The following is a 16,530-nucleotide window of genomic DNA, read 5'->3' on the forward strand; positions in this document are numbered from 1 at the left end:
CCAATTTTATCTCTCAAGTTCCCCAAGAGAGGAGGCAAGATAAAAGCAGAAGTCTGTATGTTACTTTTACAGATGTTTACGCTGTGTGAGACTTTACTGCCTTCCCATGTGAGTTAAACCATTCATCATCAGTGGGCGACCACTCATCTGGAACAGCTGCTTTCAACTCTTTATAGATTAACTAATAGAAAGATTTAAGAGCAATGTAACATTTACTTGCTTGGCTTGCTTTACACAAATATTTAAAGTTATTTCTTTTAAAGAAACATGAAACTCAGCATACTCGGTCTCCGCTTTCTCTTCCCCTCCGCATCTGCTACTTGGCATATACATCTTGCACAGCTTGCACGGAAATGTCAGTGGATGGTTCTTATATAGCAGCACCTACACACGGGGTTATCAGTGACTCGGGTGGAAGAGACTAGGCACAGATTTACCAGGCGAATGACCAACAAGGCAGAAGCTGTTTCCATCTCCCACTTCCTCAGCATGATACTGGGAACTGGGCAGTTTCTACCTCAGTGCAGTGTCTTGCCCTCAATTCAACATATTGCACGCACAGCACAAGAAAATGAGCTATGTAACAGCTGAGGAGCACAAGGCCCAGCATAAGTCCCATGCTACCAGCCTGCTCCCTCGTGTGATCCGGTGCATGGCTGGAGGAGGGAAAAAGGGAGCGTAGCAGACAGAAAAGGGCAGAGATGACATCTTGCCATGTCCTCTGACACAAAGATGAGGGCAGAGAGACTTGGCTCTCGGATCCTCATAAGAACTTGGGCTCCACCCGCCCATGAAATAGGATATGTGCACTATGATCATTTGAAAACCCTCAGAAAATGTAAAATCATCGAATTACTAGAGCTGGCTGAAAAAAAACCATATACAAAATCTAGTGACACCACTTACTCAAACAAGCAAACAAGACAGACGCACTTTTCACAGAAACATACATTTCAACAAACTGAAGAATCTGGCGCGCCCCCCCATTATCAAAACATCAAGAGAAACTGGAGAACCCCAACAAGCGCCTCCCAAAAGACTCTCTCTCCAGGAAGGCATATGCACAGTCTGATGCTACGTAATGATACCGGTTATTTTTAGTAGGTTTTTCTGACTTCGGGAGCTTCAAGCAGGGCAAGGGTCCTGCACTACCGAGCTTCTATAAACCATCAACACAGCTGGTGATGTCTGTTTTTCTGCCTTAGAGTTCATAGTTTGTCCAGCAAAATTTAAGACCTATATAGGAAATACTGACCTCAGTTTGTTCTGGCCTTTACTTGCCACCATATTGAAAGTACCCTTAAAATACCAGTTATAACCAGAGAGTTTCAAATACCAGCCACATAAAACTAAACTCATCCATAAATCACAAAACCAAGTCAAAGTTAATCATGCTATTAATGCCAAAGAAGCAGCATAATTCACAGTAAACACTTATTCTCATGCACAGTAAGGTAGTTATTCCCTCTTCAAAAATAAACATGGGTGATGCACAGCTTATTTAGAAGAAAAAAATGCTTGTAAGATGCCCAAAGAAGAATGTACTATCATGCCTTAAAAATTACTCAGGCTTAAATTATTACTTGAGAATTACTTCAGATAATTGCCAGCTCCTTAAAATTCCTAGAATTCTGCGCTGCAGATAAACCGGCTTCTCTGACATGGCATGGCAGTTACTGAAAACAAAACTTGGAAAGAAACATTTCAAACTACTATTTCAAAACTACTATTTTTACTGGTTTTGCCACTGTAATATCCTTCTAGCAAGAATGGCTACAGATAGCAGGAAGCAAGCAGAGAGGGTTAATTATGATTTCGGAGAATGAATATTTCTTAAGAGCAACATTATTTTTTACCTAAGACAGTAACTGATTAATCCTAATTATCAGAGCTGCTGACCATTCACAAACCACATGGTTTTAAAGTGTGTTTCTGCAGCTTTCAGACTCTTTAAGGACTCTGTGCATAGCCTAGTCATGTGCTTACATCCACCCACGCTAGTTTTTCTTTTTTTCCAGTTGCAGCATCAGGAAGCTTTACACAGGTTATTTCATCCTGCCAAGAAACAGGGTAAGTTATTCCCTAGGGAACAACATACCGCCACACACTGATTAATTCTAGTACCTAAACTAGCTCAGCTCATTTAGAGTATGAACAAGCCCCTCCGCACTCCAGACTGCACGGTACACCCACCCTTCCACGCAGGGCACCTACATGCAGAATTTACTGGGACTCTCATGAGTTATAACACAACTGAAGAACTGTGTAAATATCTTAAGAATTATTTCTTGCTGTTACCACCCAACAAAGGCTACAGGACGCTGTTAAAGGGAGAAAGAGATGAAGAGAAAGGACTAGGCAATGCCATGAGACCATATAATTTCTGCCTTAATCCGCAGCCTGTGAAGAGAGGAGACCATGGAAAGGTATGATGCATGCACACTCCCCACTGGCCCCACACAGAGGACTGTCTCCTACCACGCTGGCCCCCTCAGACCTCCCGATGGCCAGTAGAAATCCTGAACAACACAGCCTGGGTTGTCATACAAAACTGCCAGCAATCCACGAAGGGAACTGCTCAAATACCCGGCCCCATAGGACGTATTTCCCATCTGTTTCTGTGCATACGTAGAATGAAAATTGGAACTGATCAATGCATTGCAGCATTTATAATAAATTATTATTTGACTGGGGTCCCATAGTCTTTTTCACCTTCTGCTTATTCTAGAACACACTAATCTCACCTGATTTCAAATGTCTTAACTGCTGTTCTACAACAGAAAATCTTAGTTTGATCAAATAATCGACTGTATGGCCATGCAACACGTGCTATCCATTCACGTCAATAATTTCGACTGAAAAAGAGAGAAGCCAAAAAGCATTTCAGAGGCACACATCATTTTGCTCAAATGAACAAGCTACAGAAGCCTTAAATGTAGCTCAGCTTGGCTCTACGGAGGATTTGAGCCTTTTTGCCCCCACTGAAATCCAGGTGTTGAACAGGTTGTTAATGGTGGCTTCAAAATTCATGAAGGAGCTCCAGAATGAAAAGCCTTTATTATTATTATTATTACACACCTGTAAAATATATGTGAGATTATTATTAATAAAGATTATCTTGACTGACTTAAACATTAAAAACTCACAGAGGCAAAGTGTAGAGTGTCTAATTATTTGTTAGAACTCAAATAGTCCCACAGAAATCACTGGCATGACATTTCCTACTAGAACTCAAAGGAGAAAAAAAAAGCAAAACAAATTTTTTTTCTTTAGACTCTTTGGGAAAAATATTTTCAAGGAAAACAGTGTCTGGAACAGACAAAGACTAAGAAACATAATTGCTTTACTTTCCACAAGAAAAATACAGCTCAAGAAAGCAAGTCTTCCCTCTCTTCTGGGATGACAGCAAACAAGTAGGAGAGCCACCTAATTGATTTAAGCCTGAGCATAAAGGAATGGTAATGAAGGTAATGAATTCAAGTATAAGAAAAGTTCAATCCACATGCATTGGAGAAGAGAGTTTAAAAAAAAAAAAAAGGCAGAAGTAAAAAAAAACCCAACCAAAAAAAACCCCCAACCAAAAAAACCCCAAACAACCCACACCTACAACCTCTCCCAAACACTTATTTCAGCAATGGACAAATGACAAAAGACTATTTTTAGTCTGAAAAAACGCTATTTATAATTTGATATATGAATACAGAATGCCTTCCTTTTTAACTGTACCCACACGGCCAGCTTCGCTCCCTTTATTAGTGATTCACATTTTGATCTCTCTGAGTTACTGCCCAGTGTCTTCAGGAAGCTGCACAGGTATGACTGTGGTCACTTTTATGGGTTAGTTAACGATCTGAAATTTGGAGGAGAATGTGAATAATATTTTCTTTTCCGTATTTAACAGGCCCCTTTAAGCACATTGTATGATAAATGACAAGCTCTTGGTGCCAATTGTCAACAGCTATTTCATTTAGAACAGCTGGAAATCACTTATATCAAATGAACATTCGTTTATTGAACATATTAGTACATCCCGCTACAATTTTATTACAAAGAATTATTTTTAGTAGCATTGACAAAAGTAACTTTTTAACACTCACTAATGCAACATTCTGAAGTCCCACAAACAAGAGATCATTTACGATCGATTGCTTTATTAATTATAGTCATTAAAACCTTAAGCTCAGTTCTTTTAAGATAGATTTTGAAAATTACTGATAGGTCTTGCACCAGTTTTTATGTGGAAGCCTGAGTCTTGCCAAATATATCATATCTTATTGAAGATTAAACACACAAAAAAGAAGACAAATCTGTAATTTACTAATCCCATTCCAGAAAACAATATAAAATTCATGATTTACAATGCACCACTCTGGCACTCTATATTAAAATCCATTAAAACAGGTTGTCGGAGCAACTTTCTAGTGTCCTTCTGTTTTATGGGTGGGGGTTGTTTCTTTTAAATACAATTCAAAGATAAAGATAGTTCTTTTTATTTTTTTACTTTAGCCCTGCTTTGCCATGTGAAAGATTGAGGCTTCACTACAGATTAAGCTTGCTAGCTCTTTCTGCCTCTGGGACTCGGAGAACTGTGTGAACAGGACACTTCATTCTTTGGAAAGAGGAAACTGCCATAATCATTTAATGCTAGACCTGCTTGGACTACAAAGGCCATGTCCCCAGGGCAGAGCTATCTAACCTTCTTAGAGCAGAAGAATTTTGACCACAAAACAAAGATTCCAAGATGTTGAGATCCAAAAATGAAAATAACAGGTTCCACTGGCTGCTGAACAACCCGTATGTTTTCAAATGCTCAGAGAAAGCTTTTAAAAAAAGAAATACACATATTAAAAAATGCTATTTAAGACAACTAATGAAAATATATAACTGGTAAGTCACTTGTAAGAATAAATTTTCTATTAAACAACGTGTTATTTAATATATAGGGCTATTAAAAAAAGGATAGATACAGCTTGAAAATCCATATTCCTAGTACCAGCATATTAAATGCATACAGATACAGCTTAAAGCACTTTAAAATGCACATTATTTTTCCATTACAGGCAAGCTAGAATGAAAAGAAATAGGTTGATGGTTTTTTAAATTAGACTTACAGTCTCTTTTAGGCAATGAACTAACTCTAAGTCTTCTAAATGAACAGCAATTTAGCAGCAACAAGATATATATTAAACCTTTCAGAAATACTTTTAACAAAAATGCAGCAGTAATTCAAAGGGATTGAAGTTCTGGGATGTTATATCCAGCACTACCACTGCATTAATCACTCGCAAGGCATGTTTCAACAATTTTGCCAGAAGAGACTTAAAAGGAAACATCGGTCAGTCACCCTCTGTCCATACAGGTAGATTAAGCAGCTTTTCATGCATTTAATAAAAGAAAGGGTTTGCATTATCCCGCTTTCAAATATGCACATTTATAAAATTGTGATTAGAGTCATACCAGTGGGCTCTAAAATAACATCAGCAGTGCCAGAAGTAATTTTGTTTAAAATATGTACAAAATCTACATCAAATAGTAATTAATACCTCAACGAAATTGCTTCGCAGAGCTCATATCATTCCAATAATTAAGACAGTTGGCTTTACCTCTGAATTTCTAGACCTGCTTTCATAACCAAGACAACTGTTTGTCAGTCTAGATTAGAACCACCACAGATCCTGTGATTATCCTGTATTTATTCCATCTGTGTAAGTTAACAAGTGTGTTTCATTCAAGTAATGAGGCCGTGCTGGAAAAATATTATTATTGTCCTATTTGAAATTATTCTGCTATGAGCCAGAATTGCACTCTGCATGTGTAACTAATTGGCATTCAAGCAAAATGTTACTATTTTACCTTTCAAGAAAGATTTCAGCTTTCAATATTTTAATGTTTGATAACTGAGCCTTTTCTTCAAATCACATAGCTCTCCATAAATCTCTTTTTATTATGACTAAACCTAAATGCTGGCTGGAGCTGCCAGGTAGTACTGTAAAATATTACTAGTTACACATCGAGTAGTCACATTATCAAATATTAAGTAATGACATCTATTTAAATACAATTAAACATATAGAAAGTAAACAAAGACATTATTGCATTTTCTGGAGTCGTTAAACTCAGTATAATTTACCCAAAGCAGTTACTCTGTACTTACATACTGAAATTGTTTTGTATCATTCTGACAGGAGCAAATCTGTTATTACTACACAGAGATTTTAAAACAAAAAAAACCCAAACCCTGCTCAATCTTTTTTTTTTTACATTAAATTCCAGAGCGATAGAGAAGAGTTAATATTCTCTAACAATTTGTCAGTGCTCACAAAATATGTAAAAATTCCAAATCTTCTTTCCATTCATCTTCAAAAGCACACAATAGAATACAAAATGACTGGTAGGGAACTACATCCTCAGAAACATCTGGAGAAAACAGAGCACTAGGAAATCTCTCTCTAACACAGTTTTATACTTTAGATAGAAATTATGGCAATGATCCATGTATCTGCTAAGCATTTTGCTGAACCCGTAGCCCTACTTGTAAAGTCATTTGATCTAATACTCTATCTTAATTCTTTGAAATACGCAACGCTAAGTACTTCTCATCACCCTTTTATTTATATTAAAAATTCCAAGAGTTAGGATGAACACATTGCTAAAAAATGAAGAGAACATACATAGGATTTTAAATACTCTGGCTTGGAGTTCTGCAGCCGCCAGGCTTACGGAAGGGCTGCGAAGGAGCAGAGTGATGAGGAGAAAATGAGAAAGTAAAGATCATTAGCATAATTTTCATCCGTACACACAATGCAAAGTATACTAATGCAGGCATTTATCTGCCTTTTCTATCCAAGTACGTAACAGGACAGTTAAAAACAGTGCAGTCATGTCCCACATTCTCTTCACTGGAAAAGTGTTATCTTGTTGGGAGGAAACATGAAGATGAAGGAAGTCCAACTTGCAAGTTCTGGGGACAACCTGAAGTCTATTCCAAAGTCATAAACAACCAGAATAGCAGGCAAAACCAAAGCGATACCGAGTCCTACAAAGCAGGTAAGGAATAAGTAGCCAAGAAGGAAGCACACACGTATTTGATGATGAAAAATCATGCCCTGTTCAGGGTGAGGCAGTGGCCTCCTGAAAAGATCCCTTCAAATGGGAAGAATGAATGGCAAGAAGAGACGTATGCCTATGGTTAAAGAAAGCTATAGTAAACCCCTCAACAGTGACAGTGCAATTTGTGAATAAAGACAACCATAGCAGTAATAACCAGTAATAAGTTAGGTACACACTGGTTCCTGTAACAGACAAGCTAATGTAGAGGGGTTTGGCTGGAGGCGTTTCGGTCTTAATTACCAAGTGTCGTGGTTTAACCTCAGTCAGCAACTGAGCACCACACAGCTGCTCGCTCACTCCCCCACCACCACCCTGGTGGGATGGGGGAGAGAATTGGAAGAGCACAGGTGAGAAAAACTCACGGGTTGAGAGCCATCTCCAGGACAGCAGGGCTCCATCACGCGTAACGGTTACTTGGGAAGACAAATGCCATCACTCCAAACGTCCCCCCCTTCCTTCTTCTTCCCCCAGCTTTATATACTGAGCATGACGTCACATGGTATGGAATGTCCCTTTGGCCAGTTTGGCTGTGCCCCCTCCCAGCTTCTTGTGCACCTCCAGCCTTCTCAGTCGGTAGAGCATGGGAAACTGAAAAGTCCTTGACTAGTGTAAGCACTACTTAGCAACAACTAAAACATCGGTGTGTTATTTATCAACTTCTCATCCTAAATCCAAAACACAGCACTGTACCAGCTACTAGGAAGGAAATTAACTCTGCCGAAACCAGGACACCGAGTCACTCACGTAGTTTAACAGCTCCTACCCCCGACACACACCTCTTCCAATGCTCTGCCTCCTTCCTATCATCTTCCTTTTGGGTTTAATTTAATTTAATCTTTACTTTGGTTCTTATTGCCTCAAAACAGCTTCAACAGCCCTCGGTCTTATAAAAGAAGCCTCTGTTCAACTCCAATTTGAACATGATACCTCCCAGTGGTAAGTTTGTACATTTTAACTACAGTATTCATGGTAAAGGTCACTGTTTCTTTCTCCCAAAGGTCCAAGAGCATAGCACAGAAAGCTTATTGAATTTACTTCATCAACTGCCTAACTCGTATGTGTCCCTAAGTGATTCTACTGCTGCTGAACTGTGCTTCATATCAAGGCAGTCTTCAGGGTCCAGAAACAGGCATACCTAACGCGCTCTTTAAAAGCAAGCTGAATTTAACCATCTCCCTGTGGCACAGGTCAACTGTTCCATTATCTCAGGTTTGCTAATCTCCATGTACTATATTATTTAACACTCCAGAATAACTGGAAGATTAACACATCAAACTGAGTTTCTTGAAAAGAGAACACTACTTGGGTCACCTCATTTTCAAATTCAGATAAGAATACCAAAAACACTGATACAGGTAATCCCAGAACAACTCTTCTTATGGGTCACTTCATCAAATGAGAATATATGTGGGGATGGATAGGGATGGAGGAGAAGGATAGATTTATGTGCATCCCCTCTAACTTGCATATGTCCATAAATACCTGCAGGTAAGCAAATTTTCTGCACATCAATGTATGTAGTCCATTCATTAATATCTGGTAGTTTCTGAATACTTGAGACAGTTCTAAAATAGGGAAAAAAGGAAGAAGAAAGAACAACTACCTGTTACCAGAAGCTTTTTGTCCAAAGTCCAACCTTCACATCATCCTTCTTAAATAAAAATAGTAACAGCTCTCTTTAACAGCTCTCTTAGGTGGCACTTCTGACTCTCTTTATAGATATAAGGTGCAACAGGGCATCCTCAGCAAATGAGGAGGATGAAAATCTACTAATTTTTCAGGTTAATCGCAAACAAACTTTGCCAAGCTGTCTCCAGCTGTCTTAAGGTTTTGTACTGTTGTCCATAACCAAGGTCCTAGTGGATTTCAGAGTTTCCAGTGTGCCTCTAAAAACAAAACTTCTACAGTTCATGAATTTTTCAGATTTACTTTTCCCCCAAAACCTCTTTTGGTCACAGGAGATTACCAGAGACAGAGGATTAAGAGTTATATTTTTGTGATAAAAAGGCTTTTTTCAAGACAAAAATTTTAATACCTATATTAAAAGTTTCCAGACTCTATATTCCCTTCATAAGCAGGAATAGTTGGTATACTAGTTGAAAACAAAATGTGTATTTCAGTGTCACAAGCACACTCTTGGCAGAGCAGCATCCACCTCTGCTAGACTGCTGCTGAAGGAAGGCCTTTGGAGAACACCACCCATTATCATGCCTTGCAACCTGATGGATGACCAGCACCACTACAGAGATAAGCACCTCTCTCTCCTCTAGCTACAGTACTTTTTTTTCTACTGTAGCAATGGTTGCTTAGTTTTCTTGAATTAAAATCGTCTAATTTGCTCACATTCACTAAAGTTTTTAGTTTCTTTTTTGGTATCACTACCAATGTGGTCTGCAGTGCTCACTGATCTGAAGAGTTTCTGATTTAAAGGTTTTGACTAATGTCATAACGTAAAACTTCACAGCTGCTTCTGTCAGGTATTTTTCACCAGAAATCAACATTTTAAGCTTCCAGATCACTTAGGAATGGTGCAGCTGGTTCATGAGGATAGGAGTGAAGTTTATTCTTCCATTTACCCTTATCTGCATTTTTTTTACTATTAATAACAAAACACGCTGACATTTCTTCATGGTTACCGACATTTGGCTCTTGTGCCGGGCAGGGCAGTCTGGGTGGATTGGGAGGCTTACCCTGCAGAGCAGCTTTGCTGGCCAGGTTTCTGCAATGTTTCTGAGTGGTAGAATATAAGGCTCATTTTTGTCTCCACTATTACGGTGGCACCATCTCATACAAGTAGTGTAAGGCTAGGATATAGATTCAGAGTAGCTGTCGCACCATCAGGCATTTTATTTTTTTTCAGCTGTGCATTTCATTGGTCATAGTATCTCTGTGAACCCCAGCTGTGCTACACAGGAAGCAGGTGGAAGTAAGATGTCAGTCTAACATCCATCAGTAATTGTACTGGGGCCTTGACTCAGCAAGCTGGCTTCTATTTTTCTGTTTATTCACTGGTTTATTTTTCTAAGGAACATGCTGAAATCCCTTGCAAGAACCAGCCTGAGCAGCACACTGCTGTGGAGGAAAGATTTCATTGTGCTTGGATACAAAAAACAGGAGGATGGCAGGTTGGCAACCCATTTCCAACACTTCTGAGAGTATTTCAAGTTCCCTGATTTTGAGAACTTAGTCCTAAAGCAATCTCAGCACTCAGAGAGTCATGCAAGTGGTAAGAGTACACAGCACCTGATGTGCCACTCAGCCTCGCTGACTCTAACCTATAAAGAAAAAGATGGTGTCCAAAGAAGAAAGTCACCTTAACTGTACATTCATACCACACTCCAAACACATTTTGTAAATTCAGCTGCACATAGTTTACTAATAAAAACACTAGGCTGGATGGTTTCTGCTGGTCAGCTCCGAAACATCACTGAAGTCAAAACACATCACAGACACATTGATTTCAAGATGTCTTTCTGTTTCTTGCATATGTTCACTAGGATTTATCATTAACAGTCCACAATTAATTAATTTCTCCTAGTCTCTGGTATCACTAATCATTGAAGATTCTGTAAAAGAAATCTTAGCAGCAGAGAAAGATTAATCCAATCTATATACACATAAGAATAAAAACAGTAAGCCCAGGTAAAAAAGCCTGGCTGGTGTTACCCCTGATGGGAGATTGCATCCCAACAGACTGAAGAGAGAAAAGTATTGCTCTAAGTGCGATGAAGCCTTCAGCCCTATCGCCCAGACAGAAGCGATGTAACTGTTCACAACAAAGCTGTTCACGTAAGCAATGCATTCGTCTTCCTCAAAGGATGAGCATCTAACCTAACAACCCTTTTGTAACAGGAACTGGTTTGGAAGTTTCGGTATACATGCTCAAAAATGTATTTGACTTTTCATACAATCTAAATATATACTGTCTTAAGGTATAAAGCTTGTAGCATACGCATTTGCTCACAGCTAGAGTGGAACAATTAAAATAAATATAGATACTTTGTTCCAAAAATTTGGTGTGGGATCTCTAATTGTCCTGGTTTCGGGCATGTGAACATACTTGAAATTTTTTTTAAGTTTGAATTGATGTTTAGAAAGCTAAGATTTGTTACATTTCTTTCTTATGCCTCTCTCTAAGGAAAGAGAATATATAAGTTAAACTAAATCCTTCTATCACATTTTATCAAAGTTCTTAAAATGTAGAAAATCAGAAAAATTGAAGTTTGTCTCCTAAAAAAATATTGTGACAGTTTGTGCAAATTAAACCTCAAGCAGAATTAAAATAAACGTAAACCCAACTAGCTAACACAATATTGTATGCAGATGTTTATAAAATTGTGCTGTAAAAATTATGTAAGTGAGGAAGAACAGGGATATACAGATAACAGAATGCATTGTTCCACAGATGCTTTAAAGTACCTATTCTTTGCATTTTCTTTACTTCACTTTAGTAAATCATCTGAAAAGGAGCTTCTTTTTGCCACTTTCCATACTACTGACATTTTATACACAGTACTAAACTACAGCCTGTGCATTAACGGATGATTTTGTATTTCCAACACTCTCCTAGCGATATACTACTCCTCCCACATAAATTGCTGGAATTTGAGTGTGATCAGAGGTTTACTAGGTCAGTGTTCATCGATAGCCAAAGCTCCATCCCAACTGCTTTGCTGGGTTTCCTCTGTGTGCTCTTATTGCTGAGAATTTCCTTTCTCTTCCTTTATGATCAACAGAAGTAAAGTAAGAAACAAGAAGTGTAAACTAACAGAAAAGACAGACCAAGAGGTTAAAATGGGAAAAAAAGAGGAATCCAAACAAATACTGAAAAACAGTGTACGTAGGCACACATCTCGCCTCGCCCAAGAAACTCCATTTCAGTATTTCCTTATCAGTAAAGCTACTAAATGCTACAGATGAAAATAGTGATTTTTAAATATTATTACAGAATCACAAAATAACTGTGGTTGGAAGGGATTTCTGGTGGTCACATAGTCGTAGCCCCCTGCTCAAAGCAGGGTCAACTACAGTAAGTTGCTCATGACTGCATCCAGCTGCATTTTTAATATCTCCAAGGATGGAGACTCCCTAGCCTCTCCAAGCAACCTGTTCCAGTGTTCAAACTTTTTTTTTCTTATGCTTAAGTGGAATTTCCTGTATTTCAGCTTGTGCCCATTGCCTCTTGTCCTGGCACTAGATACCGCTTTCTTTTTTAGCCTAAGGTAAGGAAATTGGTAAGAATGGTCAGGCCATCCATACATGTGTTACTTTTTCATTTCTCCTCAAAGAACTTAAAGCCTCCCAACAAAATCCAGGCAAATTTGAAGGAGTATTTCAGTTCTTACCATGTCTGTTCTGCAAGGTTACCCAAAGCATAAGCTAAAGTGTATTACAGGCATCAGTCAATTCATATTTAAGGCAGATAACGAAGGAAAAGTTTTCATCAAAGATCACAGCTCCTTAGACATTGGGTAACACAAATATGACACAGATCACAAGCCTCCTATATTCTGCTGTTCATAGAACTTTTCCTGTCATATAGTAAGATTGTTATGCAATTAATGAAAAGCAACTAAAACTGATTAATGGCGATTAATGGAAAATATACAATATTGGCTGCAAGAAAGGCACTAAATATATACTGGAATGGAGAGGGGGACACAAAGAAATTAACATACCAAAACCTGAAAATAATATGAAATGGTTACCAGAATTTGAAAAAAAATTAACTTTCATCTCTTCAGTAATAGATAGTGCCCCTTCCTACAGGGCACTAATTATCCTTCTAACAGTAAAATCATCTCAGGTTACCTACAAAAAAACCCACATCAGGATGTACATGCATCAGGATTTGTGTAGTCTTGGCAAAATCTTTAGTTGATTGATGTCATTAAAGCTCTTCTCAGGTCAATGGACTCAAGACAATTTGCTATGCGCAAGGTGGTTGGATCAGTCTTGGAAGACTGAGCTATTTATAAGCAGGAGGAAGAACGAACTCCTGCACTCCCATAGTACACAAAAGCCCCTACTGGTCAAACCCAAACTATTTTTTTAATATTCAAAAGAACATTCTTTAGACCTATCTCATTGTACAATTCACATTAATAGTTCCACCGTTTTGTGTTGCTAAATTGTTACGTATGTATATGATTTAATTTAACAGGTAAAATACTGCTTAATTATCTTAGTACTCAAAAAATGGCTGAAACATTTTTTGCTCAAGTGCTTCCAGACTTAGCAATGAAAATGGTAATTATGTGAAAGCCTCAGAGAGTTTACAGCGTAACAAAAAATTCTTATGAAACTCTAGGACTTCGGTTCACCTTCTGGGATACTTTATGTGATTTACATAAACAAGCACATGCACACACACACACAAACTATTTTGTATATCCTATAAATATATTTTATTTTCATAATTTGCCAGGAGTCATTGCACTGGTTCCACATTCTCCCAAGGATGTTTTTGATACCTCTCATTTGTGTGTATGTATTCCTAAGGAAAACAATTTGCTTTCCAGAACTCCCTCTGACACAGGATTATATCTCTTCCTTTGAATAAATAATAAATAATGCATACAGGTTTTGCAGTTTTGTATGTAGAGGAATAAAATCTTTCATACTCTTCATACCTTCAGCAAAACATTACTGAAGATACAAAAAATGATACACTGAATAAGGTGAAAGACAGCTTTCAGGAAAGACGAAGAAAATTCAAATCCCTTATTAACAGGTCATAAACTGTTTACACAGGGTAGAGAACACTGGCCTGTAGAGTGATACTGTTCTTAGTTTCCTGGCTGCAAATGAAGTAGCATGCGTTCTGCATGCATAAACCATAGGTATGAAAGATTTCATCCTCTTCCCTTCTAGCAGAGAATACCCATTAGTCTCTTGCTATTGGTAAGTCTGATGACGCCGCTTACTACAGCTGTCAGACATATCCTGAGATCCTATTGTTATTTGCTTACCTTCAACAAATTTTTACTCTTAGGTCTGTATTTCTGCAATAAAAGTTATGTGTCTGAGAATTACATTTTTAAATAATTATTCGAATTTCAACCACGTTTTAGAATGAGGCTAGGAAAAATACATTACTTCAGTGATGACCTCTCTTTTTCATCAACTGTAGCTTTCCACTGCTTGAGGAACCTCTCTCAAGAAAGGATACCCACACTGAGTCAAGGTACAAGTCTCTGAAAAATGCAATTGCCACATGTTTAGTGATGCTACAACAAATCTTTAGAAATTAATATCAAAAGATTGGGTTTGATATTAAAATGGAATTTCATGATACCTGGGTATCATCTGAACAGCAATTTCCCTGAAGTCACACTCCAGATCGTTCTAAGAGCAAGTAGCACACAGAGGGAACTGAATGAACCAGCTGCAAATTAGAAGCAGCAGCAGATGGGGGTGGGAAAATGAAGAGATGGAGCCAGGCCTGAGAAGCTAAGGAACAAACAAGCCAATTGCAGAATCTATGTGAATCCATGATTTAACAGACGTGCCTCTGCCACACAGACGTTATGTCGTGTCACTTAAACTTTTCCCAGGATTCTTCTAACTGAATACTGATATTCTAGATGCCTAATTTTGGTCTTTGAGGTCAATTCCCCGAAGCCACTGGCCACTCGCTATTGCAAGTAGCGTCAGCGGACACTGAGCACAGAAAGTGCTTGGTGCCTCACATGCAGAGAATCAGGTCCAGATGTCTCAGAGACTGTTTCCAAAAGTAAAGGATACATTTTGTTTCTCAGTGTCTATGTTCTTCAACTATAAAATGAAGATCATATCAATCCATCTCACAGAAACAACTTAATATTGTGAAGCATTTTCCATTAGAAAATGAATAAACCTGTTTTCAGAATTGATTTGTACAGTATTTAGTAGGCAAAGCGAAGCCCTAAATATACTTGTGTGAAGGAACCCACATATTAAGGAGCTATTCATCAACTGAATATGTCCACTATACTGGGCGAGATGGGGATTCTGTGGAAAAAAAATGGATGTTAGTATGTCACTTAAAAAAGGTAGGCTCAAGAGGTTCAAACTTTTAAGGCTGCAGAGGCACAACTTTTCCCAAGTATTGCCCTGGAAACATTTATTTTAATATTTAAGCAGTTTTCACTTGGTAATAATTTTAATTTTATTTACTATTAAACATAATATTTTGTGTAAATATTCAATACATGATAGTTCAAACTTCATACACTTGCAGAGAAGAAAATCTATGTATGTGTATACCTTGGACTTGCAGTGGAAGAAATTTACCTGTTTTTAAGTAAATCTTTATTTTTCTAAACTTCATTCTAATTTGCGAGCTACATTTAGATTCCTAGCTCAAAGATGTTGGTGAAAAGCACAATGTTTGCTTTTTCAATGTTCTAGGCTGCACCAAAAGAAGGTTACTTCCAAAAAAGAATTCTACCCTCTTTCTCCTATAATACAGATTTGGGTTTCTTGTGCCAATTTACTAAACACTAATACTAGGCACAACCTTTTCAGAAGACTTTGTCCCAGCTGCTTTCACTTGACCATTAACTGTTCTGTGTTCCACAGGTTAATTTTTTTCCAAATTCTAACTTCGGCTCCCACCTACAAATGTTTTTTTGTTTTCTGAAGTGTATTTCCATTCCTTGGGATTCCCAGCTCCTTTAGTGCCTAGTGTTTTATCTTACTGTTGGTGTCAACTTCTGGAGCTTTTAGTTTCAGAGAGGAATTTGTTTAATAAAAAAAAAAAAATTTACAGCAATTGCAACAGCCCTTACAGTGGGAGCACAGGAATGGCATTTTTGCTCAATCATTCAATGGAATAGAAAGAGTCATCCCATACTGACTATAACCTGTGCTGTCCACAAATGTGATAAAGAAAATGTAAGCAGATGGGACATTATCTGTTAATTATAAACATTCCTTCATTAGTGTAATCAGATTTATTTTTAAGGTATATTTATGTTTAGAACATAAACTAACGAGGACATGAATTCATAAACATACAATCTAGCCAATGACCTTATTAATTGGACACTAGTTACAACAACAAAAACAAACTTGTATGATGCTGTGTTGTGTTCTTGAGTCCTTTTGTTTGACTTTAACTTGAAATGGTATCACTGAAAATGCCCTTAATTTGTTGTCAAATTATCTGACAAGCCTGCAATCATAGCTCGTGCACCAGGGTGCATGGCTGCCTAGCAGGATCAGGAAAAATGTTTTTCTTGCAAAGCGCTGCACTATGGAATAGGTAAACAGCTTTCTGTCTTCCCTTTCCCGAAAGAGTAAATGCTGATCACAGCATCATGAAACAAATTTCATGGCTCAGTGTCTAATTTGGGCAGCTAACCTGTGAATTGTGGTTCCCCCATCACCCTTTCAATCGCAAAAACTTCCATAATACTCCATAGATTAATAGACTTC

At 37.9% G+C, this 16,530-nt stretch overlaps 1 protein-coding gene across 5 annotated transcripts in view; it reads right to left on the bottom strand.

The window, feature by feature from the left end:
• Nucleotides 1–16,530, bottom strand: part of PTPRM (protein tyrosine phosphatase, receptor type M) — a 386,144-nt gene that overhangs the window by 306,717 nt on the left and 62,897 nt on the right. The window lies entirely within an intron of this gene.

Source organism: Aptenodytes forsteri, unplaced genomic scaffold, assembly GCF_000699145.1.
Source record: "Aptenodytes forsteri isolate BGI_AS27 unplaced genomic scaffold, ASM69914v1 Scaffold229, whole genome shotgun sequence".
NCBI lineage: Eukaryota > Metazoa > Chordata > Aves > Sphenisciformes > Spheniscidae > Aptenodytes > Aptenodytes forsteri.